This window comes from Perognathus longimembris, chromosome 5 (assembly GCF_023159225.1).
Source record: "Perognathus longimembris pacificus isolate PPM17 chromosome 5, ASM2315922v1, whole genome shotgun sequence".
In the NCBI taxonomy this organism is placed as follows: Eukaryota; Metazoa; Chordata; class Mammalia; order Rodentia; family Heteromyidae; genus Perognathus; species Perognathus longimembris.
In genome coordinates this window covers 61,805,859-61,826,818 of record NC_063165.1, presented here as the reverse complement: position 1 = coordinate 61,826,818, position 20,960 = coordinate 61,805,859, and the positions used below count along the sequence as shown (strand labels likewise).

Below are 20,960 nucleotides of genomic sequence, written 5' to 3'. Positions count from 1 at the left end.
CTCAGCAGTCTCTCTACTTCACTATTTTGTACTGTAATCCCTAGCAATTAAATTGTGTCCACTTATACATGAGAATTTATATAAGACGGAATTCTTTTCCTAGCATTGGGTCACTGCTGTTTCCTCTTGAAACCTACCTTGTTTGTAATGGAAGGAATGAGTGTGAACACAGAGCAGTGTACTCACAGGTCCACTCAGGTGTTTCTGAAGTTGCATAACTGCTGTGAACCAAAGCTTTTGTTTGATGGGTGCAGCAGGCAAGCCGGGGACCATGTGCACACTTTCTACCCTTACGGTTGTTGTGGAAAGACAATAGTCTATAAAAAGAGACTCGGCTGAGCACCAGTGGCTCAGGCCTGTAATTCTAGCTATTAAGGAGGCTGAGATGTGAAGATTGTGGTTCAAAGCCAGCCTGGTTTCCAGTTAACCACCAAAAAGCCAGAAGTGTGCTATGGCTCAAGTTCTTGCCTCGAGCAAAAGGAGCTCAGCAACATCACCCCTGCCCAGAATTCAAGCAGCAAGACTGGCAAAAGCAAACAAACAAACATTATATTATACAACACCAAGAGTGAACCTAATGGTCCCCTGACCATTGTTGCGATTTCTCAATTTGGGTGAGGTAATGTGTGGTTGAGCTGTTGTCACTTGGACTTGCCTCTTCTGTGTGTGTAATATTTGTTAAGTACTCATGTCTATTTCCCTTTCTGTGGAGCAGCTGGATTGCCAGGATGCCTTGGAAACAGCAGCCCAAGCTGAGGGTCTTTCCCTGGATGTGTCTATACAGTCTCAGCTCAAAATTCTGGATGAGGAACATCCCAAGGGGAAGTACCATCATGGCTTAAGTGTTTTGAAGCCCATCCAGACCACTTCCAAGTAAGAAGCTCTGAAGGTTCATGAGTCATCAGCAAAGCACCAAAAGCATTTTTGAAAATTTGGACTGAGATGAGGTAGTTGGGGAGTTGTACTTTTAATCAAGAGAACTGCTTACTGAAGTATATTTTAAATATTGTCTTCTTGGTGTATGTTGAAGCTTTGTGACGGTTTCTCTTTACAGACACCAGCACCTGGTGGACAATGCTGGCCTCTTTTCCTTGTATGACATTTTCATGGCTTTCTCCTCTGTCCCACATGGCCCACAAGAAGGGGGGGGGCTCTTAATGGAGGATGTGTGGCCTTTCTCCAAGTATGAGTGTTCTGATGTGAACTGCAGAAGGTAGGTGTCTCTGGTCCATCCTGGTTTCCACATACTGGATGCTAGGCCTAAGATAGGAGGGTGTGAATTCTGCAGCTGTCCTTGGGTGGGGGGTCTCCTACTGGTGGCTTCCCATTTGCTCTTCTGCTTTAGTTCCTATTTCACTCTAATCCTATTTTAAGCATGGGCTTTCTCTCTCTCTCTCTCTCAGCCCTGCTTCTCTTCCTGAGTCTGAAGGGAGATTATGTGGCTGCCTTGTGACAGAATACATTTTTGTGGTAGCTGATTGTATTATTAAAATCTAGTTTGCTACTTTGCTTTTTACCACAGGATCCTTCAGAAAGGGTGGGGGTCCTAACAAAGGAAGTTATCCCTAGATTTTTTTTTTTTTTTGGCCAGTCCTGGGCTTGGACTCAGGGCTTGAGCACTGTCCCTGGCTTCTTTTTGCTCAAGGCTAGCACTCTGCCACTTGAGCCACAGCGCCACTTCTGGCCATTTTCTGTATATGTGGTGCTGGGGAATTGAACCCAGGGCCTCATGTATAGGAGGCAAGCACTCTTGCCACTAGGCCATATCCCCAACCTATCCCTAGATTTATTCAGGGGTAGACCTTTTGGAGGTGGCAGGAAGGGCTCTTGTTCTCATAATTTTCTGTACCTTGGAATGCTGCCTATCTGGAATAAATAGGCACATACACAGGAAAGGACTTTTTCTCTAGAAGGTAAATACTATGTGTATAATTTTAAAGGAGTGACTTGTATGTGCTATTTCAGAGCCTGAAGACAAAGAAACTATGGGAGGGAACCTAGGATGTGTGTTTTTCTCTAAGGAGATGTGTAACAGGAAGACATGTGCCTTGTTAAAACTAGAGAGACTGCTGCAAGAAGAGCTGAATGAAGTTGGGTCAGATGCTGCCTCCCTGAGAAGGTTTGTGTGGATCTTCTGCCGCACCAGGCTCATCCTGTCCATCATGTGCCTGATGACCATGTAGCTGGCAGGCTTCCGTGGACCAGTAAATTCTAACCGTCCTTTCTGATGGTCTCCAGAAGCCCGGTCATGGGCACCTCTTAACTCTCTTGCTCAGTTACTGGGGTTATGCTCAATTTGGGGTAGTTAGCAGCTTTAGAGATGCCTCCATCTCTGTTGGAATGGGTCAGTAGATTTGGGAGTAATGGTGGCTTGTCAACCACTGAAATGATGATGGGCTGTACTGAGAGAGAAGAAAGAGCTAATTTGCACTCCTAGGGTGGGAGTGAAACTGAACTGATCTTGGTTCTGCAGAGGACTATGCTTCTTGGTTGTATGTTGACGTGAAATAACAATCTGGATCTGGGCAGGTGTGTCATGGCAGTATTGTGAACATAGTCTTACTTTGTATGAACTGTGAGCCAGCATGGTAACGTACCAAATGCCTGGAAGCAGAGTACCATGATTAACAGTCCTATGGCAAATGAACCCTAAAGGAGCTAGAGGACTGTCAAGGTTTTCAGAGTTTGACTTGGAGTCCATTTCAAGCTTTAGTGTATAGAGTAAGCTATGGCAAGTGTTGGGGTGTTAATCTTGGTATTTTCCTAGTCTAACAGAAGCAGAGTAGGTAAGGGAGTCTTTGACAGTTTTCTGGGCACCTGTTTCATTTTGTTTTTATTAATTTTTTTTGACAATTTGTTGTGCAAAAGGGGTACTATTACATAATAGGGCAGTGAGTACATTTCTTGTGATATCTTACACCCTTGGTTTTCTTTCCTTTCCCTAGATCAGGTAGGTATATATACAATACCCAGTGTACCTAAATCATACAGTAGCCACGTGGCATACGCCAAAGGAAATTCACATAGAACTTTAAATATAATGTCAACAATACAGTTTGCTTATCCTTGTCTTATATGATCATACATACATAGCTGTTGTGCTATTGTGATCCACTGAGAGGTCTATTTTAGACCATTTTATGTTTAGTAGTTGTTTGGTTTTAGAAACATAATGTAAGGTTGCTGACCCAAACCTGTGGAATTAGCATTTGACAAGAAGTTTTTTGTTTCTCAGACCTGGTCTCTACTGTCGCCCCCCCCCCCCACCTTAACAGTCATATATCAAGGAGACCATGCCCCTTTTTTCTCTGTGTTCTAGGCTTGTCTCGCTCAACATTATTTGTTCAAGTTCTGACCATTTCCCTGTGAATACCAATATTTTATCATTTCTAATCACTATGTATTCCATTGTGTATAGGTACCACATTTTTTGGATTCATTCATCTGTAGAGGGGCGTCTGGGTTGGTTCCATATTTTGGCTATTGTGAATTATGCAGCAATAAACATGGATGTGCAGATGTCTTTTTGATATTCTGAGACCTGTTGTTCAGGGTAGATGCCTAGGAGTGGTATGGCTGGGTCATAGGGTAGGTCTATGCTGAGATTTTTTAGGACCCCCATACTGTTCTCTAAAGTGGTTGTACTGATTTGCACTCCCACCAACAGTGGAGAAAGGTTCCTCTTTCCCTGCATCCCCTCCAGCATTTGTTGTTGCCTGAGTTTAGAGTTTAGCCATTCTAACTGGAGTGAGGTGGTATCTCAGGGTTGTTTTCATTTGCATTTCTTTTACTGCCAGGGATGTTGAACATTTCCTCCTATGTTTCTTTGCCATTTTTATCTCTTCTCCCATGAAGTCTCTCTTTAGCTCCTTTGCCCATTTAATAATTGGTTTACTGGGCTTGGAGGGGATTAGATTTTTAGTTCTCTGTAGATGATGGATATAATATCCTTTGTTGCTGTGCTGGTGAAGATCCTTTCCTGTATGGTTGTCTGTCTTTCTAGGTTGGTGGCTATGTCTTTAGCTGTGCAGAAACTTTATTTTGTGGTAGTCCCATTTGTCAAGTCTCTCCCCTATCTGTTGTGGCCCTGGGACTCTATTCAGGAAGTTCCTTCCTGTGCCTATAAGTTCTAGCATCTTTCCTACTCTGTCCTTCAGTAGTTTCAAAGATTCAGGTCTGATGTTGAGGTCCTTGATCCATTTTGAGTTGATCTGGGCACCTGTTTCTTATACCTTCTGTGTTGCCTTACATTGAAATTTTTATTAAATTTATTCTCTACATATTTGCCTTGAGGCATCAGAGCAGTAGTACTGATTATACTGTGCATTTTCCATGTTTGGGTAAGCTGGAGGTTCATGGTTTGGGTAAGTATATGTTTAAGATGCATGGTGACTAGGTAGAACTAATTTATAGTTTTGATTTTTCTTTTCTTTCTTTTCTGTTTACCCCTCTTCCCAAAGTTTGATGCCTTTTAAAAAGTTTTGATCTCTTTTTCTGAAGCAGAGAACACTACTTTTCTGATATTTCTGGGGTTTTATATTAATTGACCAACTAACACACTTTTGTATAAGTTTTATGTAAATGAGACCTTGTAACTGAGATATTATTTTATGTTGTTACTGATCAAAATGGGAAGCATTTTCTTAGAGCCATCTTTTCCAAGAAGAGCTTCTGTCTTTGTTTCACTACAGAGCTGGTGGCTGCTCTGATCTGTAATAAAATTCTTTCATCTGGATAGCATGGCATGGAGACAGGCTTTCTTGATTCCACTCTCCTCAAAAAAAAAAAAAATCCATAGGTTGTTAAGATTGCTAATTTCTTTCCTTGAAAAAAAATTGTTACGTATGCATGTTCAACTTGGTGGCTTTTAAGGTCACTCCCTTGAGCATCTATGTAGCCCTTAATCTTTCATTTATGATGTAGCACACAGGGATGCACAATTCTAGAAAAATCTTGTAGATGCCAGGGAAAGCTGAGTGCCTTCCTTTAATAAGAAAAGGCAGTACTCTTCTCTCTGCCTTTCTGGATATGTACCTCAGTGGTTCAATCATGAAACAACTGGAAAAGCAATGGACACATCTATTATAATAATAATTCAAAAGTTATTGCTGCAGATGTCTTTTTGAGACCTCTTTTCTTTTTGACTGCAAATAAAATAATTAGGCCGGTTTGAGATTAGTACCAACGGTGAGCAAATTTCTTGTGAGCAGACTTGGATCCTACAGGAACTTTCATTTTAAATTTTTGCAGATTTTCTTTTCTTTCTTTTTTGTTTTGCATTTTGTTCTCAGGATGTTAAGGTCTTCTTTAACGGAGGAGTACACTGTATCCATTTTTGCTTGTTTCTTTCTTGATTTCCTGTAGATTTTTCAAGACTTCATTCTAAGCTTCTGTATCTGTTTTCTCAATTCAGTCCTGAGGCTTTCGATCATTTCTTCTATCTTAGTCTCAGTTTGACAATAAAAATTTAACAAAAAAAAAAAAACGAATTTTTGCAGATTTTCTAAGCTGGCATGATTTCAAACTGGCTTAGCCTGTTCTTACATAAGAACACCTTCCCCAGATTACAAGCTTTCCAAATCATTTCTTGTTTCCTTGTAGCTGTCATTGTGACCTGTTAACCAAACAGACCAAATAAAGCACAACAAAGCCTGTGCTTTGTGTGTGTGTGTGTGTGTTTAAATTCACTGGCCATCTGATGCTGGGTATTCCTGCATCAGGATGATCCAAGGGTCGGGCTATGCAAGGGAGTCAGTGACCCATGTACAGTGTTTACATAATCACAGTGAGCAGAGTACCGGAATCTGTCTAGTTAGAGATGAAGAGCCAAAACTTACAAAACTAACAGAGACATTTTAGGGTCCTTTTAGACTCTGATAGTTCTGAAAAACCCAGGCCTTTCCTATATGTCTCTGTACAGTTGGCATCTGCCTTAGATCCATCCACAAGAGAAAGATGCCTCCAGCAGCACTGTCTCTTGGTGAATGTGAACTGCCACAGGGCCTTGGGGGAAAAGACAGTGAAAAACGTTTGAGTAGGTAAGTTCTCACCCTCCATACTTTTCTCCATCTGCAGCTTGCTTGGTGCTGTCAGGATCTGGACTTGGGGGGAGTCTCTCTGTAGTGGAACCAGTAACAGAAGCTGTTCTTTAGAATTTTCAGGATGGCTGTATTCTGTGCTCAGAATGAGAGAGTCAGCTGGGCAGAATCTCTCACCAAGAGTTCAGTTATGGTAATGTTTATTCACTGGGAATGCTTTCCACAGCCAGACAGCTATGCTGATAACCTCAAGTTTTCTCCCAGTTTGGTTAGACTTAAGTGATAAATGTGTAACTTTTTTTAAACTGAATTCTATTTGGATTTTTCCATACAAACCTTTATTTTCTTCTCGCATACAGTTATATCCATTGTCATTACTTTTGTTAAAACCCTGAGTTGGAAGTTCTTTAATCTACTGTTTCCTCTTTCCCTCCCTTTAAAGTTTTACATAGTGTTAATATTGGTTATGTCTTTTGCCTTCCCTGTCCCTCCCCTCTGGGAGAGGCTGGTGACTTACTCAGTGCTGAAAGGGCCACTGTAAAGGGATGGGAAGGTAGGAGCCCAAACAACAGCCTGCTGTCCTTGCAAGCCTTTCCTGGAGACTGCTCCACAGTGCCTTGTTGTGTGAGAAAGGGCTTCATCTGGCGCCATCTCCAGAGTGCTTCAGGGGAGGAGGAAGGGCTCTGTGCTCAGGTCCATATTTTGCATGCATACTGGAAAGGAAGCCAATCTTCTTGGTAGTAAACCAGCAACCCATGCAAGTGTGCAATGGGGAACCAAACATTGCATTTAAACCTAAAAATAAAAATTGGAGGGAGAGCAGAGATAGAATATAGTAGTTCTCAGAATCAGAACTCCTCTATAGATCGAGTTATAGAGCATGACATAAGTCTCATTAATGAGAATCTCCTAGGGCCTAGGAGACACGTGATATTTTAAGCTACTTTTGGGAAAACAGAAAATTACAAATTAGCTGAGAGTCTGGCTTCTGAAGATCTGCCCCTGTTTCTGTCTGTGGTTCAGTGCTGGATAATAGCCGTGTTAAACTTTGCTGTAAGAAAAGAGGGTAGATGGGTGGGTGGGTGGGCTGTGAGTTTACTCTTTTTCTTCCTTAGGATGGGGGATTGGTTTGGCTTTCTTTTCTGTGGTATGTTTTGCTTCATTTTTTCCAACCTCAACCTTAGCTTTAGCTACAAGGACTTGAAAAGACTCCAAAGGATGCCAGCCCTTTTTCTTCATGCCTAGAATTTTATATTCCATCATAAACAAACATAGCTTCCACATAGCTTCGTGTACCAACAGCACCAGCAATTATAACCAGAGTGCCTCTTTAGGGACTTTTTAGGATTTTTTTGTGTTTTAATTCTCTTTCCTTAGCAGCAAGGTCTTTATTCCTAGAGATTCTACTCCCGTGGAGAATCACTGCAGCTTCAGGACCTCTAACAGCTGAGTGTCATCATCCTGATGAACTGCTTTGGACTCAGGAAACATATTGCTTCTGTTTTGTATTTCCAATGTGTGTAGTTGTGACAACAGCTGGAGACCAGATGACCCGTTAGATGCTAGCCCTCTGTAACTGAACTCTGTATGTTACTACAATGCTCTTGCTATTGTACAGTGTTTGTCTTTGGAGATGGTCTTTGAAGATGGTACCTTTATATATTTTTTCTTTCATTTTCAATAAAAGCACATTATCTCCACCTCTTGGTATTTAATACTGTTGTTGAATGTGCATGTGTGAGTGTGTGCCCCACCGTTGCAGGACCTCAGAGCTGGAGGTGGTCCTTGGTGGTTCTTGGGGGCTGGCCGTTCTCTCCCTGCAGTTAGTGTTAGACATATGCTACCTGAGGTAACATGTTTTTGTTCTTGGGAGGGAGTGGGTGTAGGGAAGGCCCGAGGGAGGGTCTCTAGAGTTGTTTTGGTCTGCTTTGATTGCTACCTTCTGTACTATTAAACTGCTGATGTTTATTTTCAGGAATGTTTTACAAATGCACTTCTTACTCTTCCCCAGTACAACTGTACATACACTGTTCCTTTTTATCAAATAAACATGTTTGATAGGATACTGTTGGACCTGGGTAACTGAAGCTGAAAGTCAGGACACGGGCGATGCCAGGCAAATGAACAAAATGCATATTTTATTTTAGGAAGGCCAAGGTTTTTATACCATTTCAGAAATAGGATCATAAGACATCAGTTTACAACTTCAGGAGTAGAGATCAAGTGGAAGGATATTTTATATATCAAGGCATGTGGTATTTACTACTACAGTACTACTTACTGTAGGTACACTGTTCCTTTTCATCAAATAAGCACGTTTGAAACGATACAAAGAAGGGTCTTAATTTCATTTAAAGAAATGTTTCCATGTGTGGAGATACTGGAATTAGGTCAAATATATAATTTTTTAGTATTTTTATTATCAAACTGAATTACAGGGAGGTTACAGTTTCATACATTAGCCATTGGATACATTTCTTGTACTGTTCTTTACCTCATCCCTCATTCCCCCCTCCCCCCTCCCCCTTTCCCTTCCCTCCCCATGAGTTATTCAGTTGTTCAGTTCATTTTCATCAAACAGTTTGTAAGTATTGCTTTTGTAGTTGTTTGTCTTTTTTTACCCTGTGTCTCTCAATTTTGGTATTCCCTTCCAATTTCCTAGATCTAATACCAGTATACCCAGTTTCCAACATACTCAGATAAGATACAGAGATAGTGTAGGTAAAACCACAGGAAGGTGATACAGGAATATCATCAATAATAGAGGCTACAGTTACATATGGCATGTTGAAAGTAGTTACAACTGTGATATAACAATCGTTTCCATAACATGGAGTTCATTTCACTTAGCATTATCTTATATGTTCATAAGGGTATAGCTATTGGGCTCCTGTGATCCTCTGCTGTGACTTTCCTAAACCTATAAGGGAGACCATATAGTCCATGTTTCTTTGGGTCTGGCTCACTTCACTTAGTATAACTTTTTCCAAGTCCTTCCATTTCCTTCCAAATGGGGCAATGTCATTATTTCTGATAGAGGCATAAAATTCCATTGGGTATATGTACCACATTTTCCTGATCTACTCATCTACTGAGGGACATCTGCATTGGTTCCAGATTCTAGCTATGACAAATTGTGCTGTGATGAACATTGTTGTGCTAGTGGCTTTAGTGTGATTATGTTTGTGGTGTTTTGGATAGTGGGGCTGCTGGGTCATAGGGGAGTTCTATTTTTAGCCTTCTGAGGAATCTCCATACTGCTTGCCAGAGTGGCTGAACCAGTTTACATTCCCACCAACAATGAAGCAGAGTTCCCTTTTGGCCACATCCCCTCCAACAGTTGATGGATCAAAGACCTCGAAATCAAAACAGATACCCTGAAAACACTAAAGGAAGGAGTAGGAGAAACACTTGGGCTCCTTGGCACCGGACGGAACTTCCTTTACTACAAATCAAAGAATGGTTGGACAAATGGGACTACATCAAACTACAGAGTTTCTGCAGGGCAAAGGACATAGCTCACAAGATAAACAGAAAGTCCACAGATTGGGAGAAGATCTTTACCAGCCATTCAACGGACAAAGGCTTCATCTCTAAAATATATGCATAACAAAAAAAATTACCTTCATCCAAAACAAAATCACAAAAAACAAATAGCCCCCTCATCAAGTGGGCTAGAGACTTAAAAAGAGACTTTTCTGATGAGGAAATGAGAATGGCCAAGAGACATATGAAAAAGTGCTCTACTTCACTGGCCATAAAAGAAATGTAAATCAAAACAACATTGAGATTCCATCTCACCCCAGTAAGAATGTCCTATATCAAGAAAACTACATATATACTTTTGAATGAACATGTATTTAGCATGAATTTCAGCTCATAGACAGGTCTATGTTACATTAGAAAGACTAATGGTCATGATGGTGTCCTTAAGGAAAAAGTTTCTAATCTGGCCTGTGCAATATCCTGGGTCAGTTATAGTGAGCAGAGTGTCTGTAACATTTGGTCTTCCAAGTAAGATTTTTTCCATTGCTTGAACCCTGATGACTTTGGTGTGAAGCAGACTACTCTTTCTATCCTAACATAGCACTGTGACATTGGGTGTCATTGCTGTGGGGATATTGACAGCTATGTATATTTCTCCCTTTAGGCCTTTGTGGTGAAATACCTCTTGGAGTATACCCAGGCAACAGAGTCTAATCTGTGGTACAGATTGCTGTTAGTACTAGGCCTCCTTCTGACAGAACTTGGTCACTTGCACTGACTTGGGCATTGAATTACCGAACTGGTGTCCACTTACAGAGGGCTATCCTAACCATGGCATTCAAGAAGATCCTTAAGGTAAAGAACATTAAAGAGAAGTCCCTGGGTGAGGTGAGTATGCCCTACACAAAGCCCTCTTGGTGAGGACTCCTTTCCCCTGGGGTCACTTTTTGCTGAGATCCTCCTGAGACAAGTGGCAGTAGCCTGTGTTCTCAAAAGGTATCCTCACTGCTCTTTGTACCTTTAGCTCATCAATATTTGCTCCAACGATGGGCAGAGGATGTTTGAGGCAGCTGCTGTTGGCAGGAGGACCTGCTGTTGCCATGTTGGGCATGGTTTATAATGTGATCATCCTGGGACCAACAAGCTTACTATGCTCGGCTGTTTACATCTTCTTTTATCCAGCAATGGTGAGTAATCCTTCTAGCTGTATTAGGACAGCAATTCCTCTTTGGGAAACTAATACCTTCAAGGGAATTATAGTAGACCTCATCCTCTGATTGGAAACTTCCCCAAAGCAGCTCCTTGGTTTGGAGAAGTCCAGAACTAGGCAGTATAGTCCCATATGGGTACTCACTTGTGGGGAAGACGTTACCACTTGCAAAAAGCAAGTGGCAGTGGCTCCTAGTAACATTACAAAAGAGGAGTCTGAGTGAAGGAGAAAGCTAGCAGGTGAATGTTGCCCTGGATAACATAGTAGTGTCTGAGTTACTTCACCTCCAGTTGGTATTTTCAGTCCTCCTGCCCCTCAAAATCTGCAATCATAGTGAGAATAAATAGTACTTTGTCATCACTGCCTTACCAGAGAAGAATTAAATAATTCTTGATTATAATGAAGTCCCTTTTATTAAAGAAAAAAGAATACAACTACATAAGAGCCAGCCTGTTCTAGAAAACAGAATTATATGCTCACAGAGTGATTTCCAGCAGGTCAGGCAGTCCATTTTGAATGAGATCTTATCTGGCTTTTCCTTTCAGATATTTCTGTCATGGCTTCAGGAGAAAAAGTGTGACTGCCACAGATAACTCTGTCCAGAAGATGATTGAAGTTCTCACCTATATTAAATTTATTAAAATGTATGCCTGCATCAAAGGATTTTCATAGAACGTTCAAAGTGAGTTTAAAAAATATTCTGTGGGGCTGGGAATATGGCCTAGTGGCAAGAGAGCCTGCCTCGTATGCATGAAGCCCTGGGTTCAATTCCCCAGTACCACATATATGGAAAACAGCCAGAAGTGGCGCTGTGGCTCAAGTGGCAGAGTGCTAGCCTTGAGCAAAAAGGAAGCCAGGGACAGTGCTCAGGCCCTGAGTCCAAGGCCCAGGACTGGCAAAAAAAAAAAAAAGAAAAAGAAATATTCTGTGGTGCTGGGAATATGGTCTAGTGGCAAGAGGGCTTGCCTCAAATACATGAAGCCCTAGGTTCAATTCCTCAGCACCCCATATATAGAAAACAGCCAGAAGTAGCACTGTAACTCAAGTGGCAGAGTGCTAGCCTTGAGCAAAAAGAAACCAGGGACAGTGCTCAGGCCTTGAGCTTAAGCCCAGGACTGGCAAAAAAAAAAAAAAAAAAGAAAAAAGAAAAATAGCAGTTGCTCATGCCTGTTATTCTAGCTGCTCAGGAGGCTGAGATCTGAGGGTCATGATTCAAAGCCAGCCCAGGCAGGAAAGTCTATGAGACTCTTATCTCCAGTTAATCACCAGAAAACTGGTTGTGGTGCTGTGGCTCAAGTGGTAGAGTGCTAGTCTTGAGCTGAAGAGCTCAGGTACAGTGCCCAGGCCCTGAGTTCATGCCTCAAGGCAGACTGAAAAAAAAAAGAAAAAAAGAAAAAAGAAGTGTGTGTGTGTGTGTGTGTGTGTGTGTGTGTGTGTGTAGGATTCTTGATTCTTTGGGTTTGCTCATTCCCATACTTTGCTTCCTGAGCACATTATACTCAGACTGCTTAGTTCTACATTTCTAGCATCAAAAAAATTTTATGTTCAAAAGAAGTCTTAAAGATTTGAACTCATCACTCCATCTTACAGATGTGGAACTTTAGGACCTAGGAAATCACTCAGTTTTCCAAGATAACTAGTTCGAATAATTCAGCTCTTTACCTTGTTTCCTCCTTCCCTCACACACTTCCTCAACAAGAGTTTGAATTAGCAAATACTTAAGAGAAAAAATAATCAGGCCCTGAGTCTAAGCCTCAATACCCACCCCCTCACCACTCAATTGACACCCCCCTTTCCACACACACATAAACCTTGAGTTTGCATCAGAGGTATTAAAGGGCCATTTTAAAACATAATTGTGGCTAGAGTAAGTCTTACTTGATGGTGGAAGAGCATTGTCCCAAGATTTATTTTGACTCTCTTTGAGGCTTCCTTTCTTTTGATAGATATCTGAGAGGAAGAGCGTCAGATATTGGAAAAGGTTGGGTACTTTCAGAGCATCACTGTTGGCGTGGCTCCCATAATAGTGGTGACTACCAGTGTAGTGACATTCACCATTCACATGACTTTGGGCTACGATGTGACAGCAGCACAGGTTAGAGAACCCTCAGGAAAGGGAAGTTTTAAAAATACCATATAAGGAGGTATTCTGGTCCTCTTGTTTACTGCATTTCAAGGTTCTCCCAAGAACTGTATTTATTTGTGTATGTAAGTGATGAAGCTGAGATGAAGAAGACCAGGGAACCAACTCTTGTGCATAAGTGTATGGGCTACATCTATTTGATCTGAGGTTTGGGGGTTTAAATTTTTGGAAATACAAATCAACCACAATACAATCTACGGTTCAGATATACTGACAATTTTAGTTGAAGGTCTTATAAACACTACCCTTTAAAGAATGTATCTGAAATGTAGTTACATTTGCTATTTAAGTTTGCAGTCTTTCTGCTACCTGAAAGGAAATTGGTGAGTGATTTCAGGCTCATTTTCTCTTCTTTTCCAATTTTAAGGCTTTCACGGTTGTGACTGTCTTTAACTCCATGACTTTTGCTTTGAAAGTTACACCATTCTCAGTGAAGTCCCTTTTAGAAGCATCAGTTGCTGTTGACAGATTTAAGGTAAATTGCTCCTTGCTCCTCCTTGGTGTCAAGCTGTGACCACAAGTAGTGGCCTCTGTTCCAAGGCCCTCTGAAAGCCTCACTGCTCTTTGCTTTGCCTGTGCCCTTTGGCAAAAAAGCAGCAAGGGAACAATAAAAGTCACTGAATTAAGGAATAAGGCTAGTTACTTTTTTAACTTAAAGTAAATGTTTCCTTTCCTGAATGTTCTGGTTCTGGGCTCAGTGTCCCCTCCCCATAGTGAGTCCCCTTGCCTGGCCCTGACATAGATGTATGTTGTCACTTAATGGCTCTGACATAGTTTAAAATGGTTTTCTTCCCCTTCTTCTTATCATTTTGATTGATTAATATGCTGAATCTTTTTGTGATATTTCTTTTCTCTGCCCTGTGATTATCTGCAGTAACTAAGTCAACTGTCAAGATGACAATCATTTTCAAAGAGTTCCTTAAACATAACTACCTCATTTTCAAGCTGGAAGCCACCATGAAATCCAGAAACTAACAAGGTTTATTATATAGGTAAGAAAATCACATTAAAGTAAACTAAGAAAGTGACCAAGATTAGCAAGTAAATGAGGAAACCTATCTTTGCCTTGCTCATTTTGTCCTTATAGAGTACAACTACCTCTCAGTTCTTGTTGGCTTCTCCAGTTGTAACTTTTTATTTTTCTAAAGAGAGCCTCAAAGGAGATAATAAGCAAAGGGCATTTAGTGCAGTAAACATGATTCAACTTATTTCCCACATGCCTTGCCAAAAATTTGCCTCTCACTTCCTTAGGCAGAGCCAGTGTCTGGCTTCTCATCAACTCCGATAGATACTCTGTGGGTACAGATAGGCTCAGTGCATACTTTGCATCTCTGCACAACCACAAAATATATTTGTTAATCGCATTTCTTTCCTAATACTCATAACTACTCAAAAATTTGCTTTTCCAGACTTTTCTGCTCATCCAGCCTTCTGTCCTGTCTCTATTCTCATCATCTTTAATTAAATGCTTTTCAACTTCTGGGACAGTGATCATAAAACATGGACTAGACTGTCATTTCCACAGCCAATATTCTATGTTAGATCTGATATCCTTTGTCTTTTTCTGTTTCCTTCTTTCTTTTGTTTTATTTTTTTTTTGCCAGTCCTGGACCTTGAACTCAGGGCCTGAGCACTGTCCCTAGCTTCTTTAAGCTGAAGGCTAGCACTCTGCCACTTGAGCCACAGTGCCACTTCTGACCATTTTCTATATATGTGGTGCTGAGGAATCGAACCTAGGGCGTCATGTATGTGAGGCAAGCATTCTTGCCACTTGGCCATATTCCCAGCCCATGTTTCCTTCTTTCTTGTACTACAATTTTCTTTTTTCTCCAACAAGTCATCTCTGCAGTACACCTCACATTTTCCTACCTTTCCACATCTACCCCTGTATGTCTACAACTCCAAGCCAGTCAAAATCTTAATGAGATAAACAGATCCATCTCAAAATCCCACTATGAAAAGGATTCCCTCATCTCAAAAGAGGATGTCTCCCTCTCCTAGATTCCTATCACAAGTTGCTTCTATACATGTGCTTCAGCTAGTAACTTTACTCTGCCTTGTGACAAAAGCATGATTAACTCTGTGTTTTACTTCCATAGTATGTTCTTTAACTTTGTGTGTGCCTGTCCTCTCTCCACATGTATATTTTTAACTATTTTCAGTTTCCATAACATATTGCCTCAATCTTCAATTTACGGTGTGAATAGGAAGGAGAAAACCCATCTCATTTTTCTGAGCTTTGCTCATTTTCCCTTTTATAAAGTAAAACTACCTCCTATTTCTTGTTGGCTTTTCTAGTTGTAACCTTTTTATTTTTCTAAAGGAAGCCTGACAGGAGATAAGCAAATGTATGCAATTAGATATTTGATTTGTTATGTGGAGTTTGTTCTATTAGATGTGATGCCAATAAATAGCATGAATGGTTAAACTAATGGCTTTATGTTGTTTATATGATTTTGAAAAACAAGTTAAGAATATGTACTTAGGGGAAGAACAGAAATGGAAGGACAAAGGGTGAATAAATGCACCAGTGATACTCACTAAACACTGTTGAAAATGAGCTGTATAACATGGGGTGGGGAAATTGGGTGAGGAAAAAATGAGGGAAGAGATAACACTGTTCAAAATGAAATGTACTTATCATCTCAATGATGGAGCTGTAACCTTTCCATACATCATCTTTCAAATAACTATAAATAAAATTTCCAAAGAATATGTAATGATCAAGATGCATCATACTCATAAATTATATTGAATTGAAAGTCGTTTGTACAACTACTTAAAGATAATTTTAAATTTTTAAACAAATATAGAAACATTAAAACCTCTAATTCTGCATCTAAGGCTTTACCTACAAATAAATGCTCATGTGCAATAGAAGCATATCATATCCTTGCTCATCATAGTAAAATATTAGAGATAATATAAACAAGAGATTTGAAAAGTATTCAGTGGGTTTCTCTGTAAGAAATTTTGGAAAAGCTTGAACACATAATTTGACTGCCATGGTTGGTATAAGTGGCTCTGTGTGACAGTGGCCAAAAAGGTGCTAAATATATTCATTCCCCAGGACAGTCCCACCACCTGGCTATTTGTTTCAGAAGGTCAATAGTGTTAAGGCTGAGGGGATTGTGATCTAAATATTCTTTAGCAGACAAACATATAATAGTAATATTTCTATTTATAATAGGATTCAAATAAATAAACTAGTATGTATCAAAATGGTAGGACTTAAAACATAATGTTGGTTGAAATATGATGTTAAATAATATACACAATAAATGATATAAATGATTTTTATAAATACAAACTAATAAATATTTAGAAATGTTAATAAATACCTAAAACTACATTATATATGGACCCCATTATGTTTATGTCTAGACATAAAGGAATATATGTGTAAGATTTTAGGATATTTTGAGAGTATATAGGAGGGAGAATAATGGACCTAGGAAGAATAATGGTAAATTTCAACTTATAAGTCCTTTTATGCTTATAAAAGCAATTAATAGCTCCTAAAGTCCAAGTATATCTGCTCTATATAGTAGCTGCCATTAGAAAAATGTTGTTGCAAAAGGAAATATAAATCAGATGCTTAAAGAGTAATCGGAAGCCATGCACGGTAAGGCATGCCTTTAATCCCAGGACTCAGGGTACTGGGGGCAGGAGAACAGTCAGTTTAAGGTCAATCTGTGGAAGATTCTAAGATATTGAAAATTTCCAAGTAAGGAATTTGTATAATGAACCTAACACATTGTCTTCATCCATCTACAATCTTGTGTATGAGGCTAGCAATTTGTTCTTCTGCTCAGACTTAGGGTGTGGCAGATATGAGCAGATATCTTAAAGTATCAACTAGCTACCGTTAGTTAGAAGCTTCTGGATTCATGTGCATATTTGTATCTCCTACTCTGAGAGGGAGCACTCCTTAACCAAAATGCACTGGGTCAATCCACTGAGTAGGATGTGTGGCAGAACACTTTCTCCTTTGGTCTGGTTGCTGAATCACTATATTGCTTGTACCTACACTAGCTCTTGCTTCATCTCTTTTCATGGGAATCTAATAGGCCATTGAATGCAAGTAGAATCAAATCTCCATTGAATGCAAGTAGAAATTCACCTCCAGAGCAACTGATGTGAAGGTTTTCCCAGCAATTATTTATTGGGCTCTTGCCATAGTCCTCAAACTTTGATGCCTGACCACTATGCTGCCCATTATTTAAGCAGGTCCTTCTCTCTGCTGTTTTTCCCAATTCTTGCACTGCCTCAGTTAATGACTTGCTGTCTGACCCTACTTCCTCTTCACAGACTGAGGTCCTTAAGCTCATCTCTGCCCAGTACATTCACCATTATAGTTTCTGTCTTGTTATTTTAGTACCCTAGAGAATTTTAAAGCTATAACATCTGCAGGGCTGTTCAAAAACTACATACTACACAATAAATTGCGATCCTAAATCAACCAAATGGTTTGGAAAAAAGGCATATTCAGTATATTTTTGTTTGCTGTAATATATAGTTTAGAAAGCACAGCTTGACAACATTTTCCTGGCAGTCAGATAATACAATGACATGCATGCACGGATATATACCTTTTCAAAGGTCAAGATGCCTTGCTGTTAGGACACCTGCTTTGTCATTTCACTTCCCTGGAGTCCTGCCTTTTTTAGAGAGAGAAAATGAGTATTTATTTCTCAGAAAGCAGATCTGCATTTTCTCCTCATAGACCCTGCTGACCTATGTCTTAATCCCATTTACATAAACTTTAAGAGTAATCAAAGAAACACAAACCAGTCTAACAGAGTAAATGAAAACTAAAGTTGGTGTTTGTAATTTTCATGTATTAGTCTTATTTTTACATGAATAAAACAGAAAGCAAAGGAATTTCAATTGTGTCCTAACACAGAAGAACAAAGAAACAGCAAAATGCCCAGTTATTCACTGGGGCTCTCTCATGTTCAAATAGAATAAACTCAGCAAGGTGCCACCCAATGTGAGTACATTTATACCTTCATGAATATTCAACTGTCATATATTATATTGTGGAAATTAGCCTGCTATTTACAGGACAAACATGTTTAGCTTTCCATTCCTGGTGTTTATCGTCTCTGATTTACTTTGAATTCAAAGGAACCATTTGATAGTTTGGCTAGTTTTCCTTTAAGGAGCGTAAATGAAAATGTACCTTCTGTTCACTAGGAGTATAAAAAGATTGCAAGGCATAATACAAGCATATTTTATCATGTCTCCTAATTTGTTCTGCGAGAATGACTAATTTAAGGTAAAATAGAAAAGATCAACACCCCTCAGCTGGGGTGGGATGAAAGTGGAATCTGAATCAGTTAAGGACCCTGTGAGATGGGGCAGTTTGTGAAAGCATGGAATCTAGCTAGGATGGAAAGAAAATAACTCCTGGAGAGAGACAAACTCAGCAGTGTCTAGCTCATAAGTACTACAGATCCACAGAGGAAGCTTAAGAACTACAGAAATACCTGATTTGGTAAAAAAAATAAAAATAAAATAACAGTTCCCCCCAAATTAATCAAAAGATACTGAAGAAAAATTGAAGTGGAAATTCTAAAAGGATAGTGACAATTAGCACATGATATTTATACACATTTATGGGCAAATTGATTCTGAGTTGATACATGTACACTATTTGTAATGACAAAATCAAAGTAATTAATACTTGAATTTATTGTTTTCTGGGAACATTCAAGTTCTGCCAGGTATTTTGAAATCTAAGCTTCTTTGAACTTTAGCTACCCAATTGTGTCAGAGGGCACCATGATTCCTTCTATATAACCATAAATTGGACCCAGTGCCAATTTTTAAAACATGCTAAGTAACAGTCAAGAAATTTTAGATGGGAAAAGTACAACAATTGAGTCTTACTAATCAATTAAAATGTGCCATATAACTATAGTAATCATATCTTTGTTGATAGAAGAATAAGCAAATAGAAACAAAGTGCAATTTAAAAAAAAATCTGTGTACTCTATGGAAATTAACTATGTTTAGGCTAAATTTTTGTGGAACTGGGATTTAAACTCAGGGCCTCCTTCTTGTTGAACCACATCTTCTGACTTTTTTTCACTAATTTTGTGTAGAATCTTCTTTAAGCCCTGACAACTGCTGGGCCATGGCCATTCTCCTTTAGGCTTCTTGCTATAGCTAGATTGACAGGTGCATGCCACCACACTCTTTCTGTTGAGATGAGGGCCTAACAAACAGTTTTCCCTACACTGGCTAAGAACTTAGGTCCTCTCAATCCCAGCCTGTCTTGGTAACCAGTATTACATGTGTGGGACATCATGTCCAGCTAGTTAACTTCTGAGGGAAAACAACTTTGTGTAAGTTGGTGGGTTGTACAATTTATTGTCCAACATAACACAATTTGGGAGCATACTGGAATATATGTAGAGGATGTAATAGCCACCAGACTCGGACTATTTGACATTTGATTATGTGGAGAGGAAGCTTAAGATTCCAAGGAGAGGCACCCCATACACCCCATTGCTACACAGTCAGAACCCAAACCCATGTTACAATCTTTATGCCTTGTTGGTATCAAGATTACGCCTTAGAAAAAGAAATAGTGATGCCTGTAGGTATACAATAAAAGTTTTAATTTTGAAGGGAATAAAATCTCTTTAAATTGTGACATCTGTATTTGCCTGGTAATAGCAAAAGCAATGTTTTTCATAGAAACACCCATTACTCCTGTTTTTCTTATATCTTGTGGTTATCTCTAAGCAAACATTGTTATCCCTAATTTCAGAATCAAATACACATTTCCATTGCTACTTTCCACAGATCCATCCACCTCTTGCCTGACCGTGTCTGCAGTCTCAAAACAATTTTCTAATTTTGTCCTGAGCTTTTATGCTCAAGGCTAGTGCTCTAACACTTTGAACCAAGACTCAATTTCTGGCTTTTTGGTGGTGAACTGGAGGTAAGCGTCTCACAGACTTTCCTGTCCAGGCTGGTGTTGAATCACAACCCTCAGATCTAAGCCTCCCGAGTAGCTAGGATTGCTGGTGTGAGCCACCTGTGCCCAGCACTGCTGACTGCATTATCAAGGCCTTTGCTGGCGATGGTGGGCTGCTTGTGGGCTGGACAGGAGCCAGCCTGGGGGCTCCTGACGGGCTACCTGGGCTCAGTGTTCCACCTCTCTGACCCCTCTGTGCGGCAGAGACCCTGCCTGATTTTCTATAAGGAGTATTTACTTTAGTTCCCTTGGTTCTCAACTAAAATAATAGCAAGATTTAAACACAGGTACTGGACAGGGTTGGATAATTTGGGCCTATATCTACCATTTTTATCAATCTAGGAAGTACATGTAAGTTATAAGCATACTTTAATATACCGGCTGCGTATGTGTGATGCCCAACAGTGAAATGTTTAACAATTGAATTAGCTTTAAATATGTATCATGAAAAGAATGAAAGAGAACATCAGTTATTATTATCTACTTGGGAAGCTCATTAAGAAATGAATTATATAATAGTGGACCAATAAAGACCATGTAGAAATGCACTTTCCATCTCTGCAAAGAAGTTTTATAATGAATCAAACAGAATAGTTCAATTTACCAGTATAGTCAATGTGGAAAAAAGTAATCTGCCTTTTCCTCCAAATGGAAAAACATCCTTTGTATAATTCTAATCATACACATGACAATCCTATATGATAGCTTTATTATTCAATTCTTCTTATAAAAGGAATAAAATGATTCTTAAGAGAATTTAGCAGTCTATTTAGATATCACTGCATAATGGAGCCAGGATTTCAAACTGGAACTAATGTCAAATCTCTTTCACCTAAATAAGTTAGATGTTATGACTATAGCTGTGATATAAAACCCTATGAAACATACATAACAATCTCTTATTAATGATACCCTTCCAAACCTGTCTAACTCATCTTTCTCCTTTTATCCCAGGAGTTCCAGCATTAGACTCAACGCTGATCACATAGTTACTTCTTTTTTTTTGTTGCAACACAAATGTTTAGTAAACAAAGATGAGAAACAAATTTGGGGATTTTCTCTTTTTTTTAAAATTTTTTGCCAGTCCTGGGG

The 20,960-nt window shown here is 39.5% G+C and overlaps 1 pseudogene; it reads left to right on the top strand.

The window, feature by feature from the left end:
• The first annotated feature begins 688 nt into the window (after window positions 1-688).
• On the top strand, window positions 689-13,391 carry LOC125351112 (annotated as a pseudogene).
• The last annotated feature ends 7,569 nt before the right edge of the window (window positions 13,392-20,960 follow it).